Genomic DNA, 2795 nt, shown 5'->3' on the forward strand with positions numbered 1-2795 from the left:
CTCCGGTACATAATTTTTTTGGTTAAGGTCTGAGGACAGAGGGTCACGTGTTGAGTTTTAAACCGACCACGTGACTCGCTCAATTCCCTTTGCGTATCGTATTTCTCTTGTACTCTCTTGTATATGAGCAAACTGTACCGGGCTGCCAGCATACATTTTATTATTTTGATGAGAAGTTTTATCACATTAATCTATCGTATGGGTTGGACATTACATGGATTCCAATGAACAATGAAAAAATATTCAACTTTCACAAAGATTGAATGTCAGGAAACCAAAGCAAACAAAATGGCGAATGCATTGAACCTGACTTTGCTTCACAGAAAAATACAAGACTTTATTTTTATCGCGATAACATAAATGTTTTTATGTACTAATCGCATCTAAAATAAATTATCTAGACTTTGTCACGGTAGATTTATGATACAAGCCTTCAAAGCCGAGATATTCGATGAACAAGTAGAGGTATGCATTTTCGAGCGTTTCATTTTTCTGCAGTTCTTCAGTCAGAAAAAAATACAACACGACCGCTAAACTCAATGAATCATTCTGAAAATTTCACAGAATATTTTCAACTAAATTTCGAAGACATTGTCAGGTGGGTTTTTCTACATTCTGTACCGTTTCCAAGAAAATTTAATTTAAAACAGGAAAATAGCAAAAAAAACCTACCACTTTACGATACTGTCCACAGCCCTTAATGATTCCGGTAGTGATTTCAATGTCGCCATTGGAACAGATGACTCGCTACACGCGATATTTCCTTGGTTCAAGATATTTGAAAATCTCTCTGCCAGTAGCCGTTAACCCCTTTACGACCATAAGATGTCCAGGACGAAATATGTTAGGACAAGACAAGAGTTTTATTTTCTGTACGTGAGTTTGCACAAACTTTTTAAGTGCAATGAAGATTGATAGTTCTTTTGTACACATTCGTCGCCTTGTAAATAAGTGTTCTTTAACATTCAGTAAAAAAAACATCGATTTAATAATAATTGAAGAATCTATAACGATTTTTATAAAAGGGAAACATATTTCCCTTGAGCGTTGAGGGGTTAAATAGTCCTGTTCAGGAAGCTTAAAGTCTTAAAAATCTGACATTTCATATGTAGACTTTATCATCCTGTACCCTGTAAACGAACCCTCCCGATTCAGTCTTCCTGTCAATCGAAAAACGTTAGCAACAGTTTGTTTTGTCACAATCATCAATTTCGACTACTTTACGTGCGAGTAGCTTGGATTTTCGCTATAGGAGAGCAACACTTTAAAACGCTGCTACTCTTGCATTGGTGTCATTTTAACAACCGAGAAATAAATATCAAAATTAAACAGTAGACATGATCAATAATTTGTTTTTGATTTGTAAACATAGTTTCAAAGGTGGTCAGTATCTAATAAGGAAAACAAATTGGTAAAAAGACATTCATACGCCGTATCCACGTTCCGTCTTCCATCTGTACACCGCTATAGATGGTCTTTAGCTCCTTTCATTCGAAAACACTAAGAGCTCGTTGATCCTCTGCGAACATAAAGACTGTCCCAGAAAGTATGGACGCACTTTGATTTCGCTGTAAATAATTCACAAGTGTTAGATAATCAAATTTTATTCGATATACTGATAATATTAGACTACAACAACAGAATATTATTCTCAACATTTGCTACTTAGCCATTGTAGACTAGCTGGCGCACCTTCTTGCGAACTTTTTACTTTTTTATTTATGACTTCTGGTCAGTCAGTATTTTTTACTTTTTTCGGTTTTTTAACGATATCAAACTAACTAGAGATTAAAAGAGGAGAAAGAATATGAAATCATAGAGCCATAGTACTCAAGGAAGAGCAAGGATTTGAAGAATAAAGTGCGGAAAAGTGAGACGTGACAAGGGTCATTTAAGTAAGCAGAAGGCTTCTCGTATCTAAACTTTTACCTTCTACCAGAGGAGTCGAACTTAGGCATCTTAGCGATACGAGTTATCCGAGTCTCTGATATGTCAGAAAGTAAAGGCAAAGGTCGTTTGCCATTTACTGTCCGAACCGGCAAAAGTAAAGTTACGAGAAGTTGTCACATTCTGCCCACGACGGTTTCTCACACAATGTGTTTCATTGTGTTGATATTTTCTCATACAGTTAGTTATAACACTCTTGCGAACGTTCCTCATTAAATTCCGTACAGACTTCTTGGCGACAAGTTTTGACACCTTTTTCAAATCTTTTTCGAACTGTTGAATGGTTTCGGCTGCCGAGACATGTTTCCTAAGATGTGCCTTCGTTAATGCCCAAAATTCCTCAATTGGTCGAAGTTGTGGGCAATTTGGTGGATTCATGTCTTTTGGGACGAAAGTGACATTTTTGGTAGTATACCATTCTACCGTTGCTTTCGAGTAGTGGCAAGAAGCAAGATCTGGCCAGAAGACAACAGGATCCTTGTGGCTGTAGCAGTGGTGATGAAGGGTTTCGAAATCTTACCGCAGCTACAAATTGCTTGCCAAACCATAGCTTTCTTACCAATTTTTTTGACTTAAATCGATGTCTTGAACTGGTTTAACACTTGCCCTTCTCGCACCGTATAGTATTGTGGTCCCGACAAGGATTTGTAATCGAGTTTCACGTAGGTTTCGTCGTCCATGATTATGCAGTTCAAAATTCCAGCAAGAAACGTATTGTACAGCTTTCGAACCCTCGGCCTGATCGATGCTTCTTGTTTCGGACTACGTTTTGGTTTTTTCTGCTTCTTATAGATTCAAAGATTCAAACGTACTTTAGCACGAAGAACATTTGACTTCAAAGTGCTCAC

Source organism: Malaya genurostris, chromosome 3 (assembly GCF_030247185.1).
Source record: "Malaya genurostris strain Urasoe2022 chromosome 3, Malgen_1.1, whole genome shotgun sequence".
Classification (NCBI taxonomy): Eukaryota; Metazoa; Arthropoda; class Insecta; order Diptera; family Culicidae; genus Malaya; species Malaya genurostris.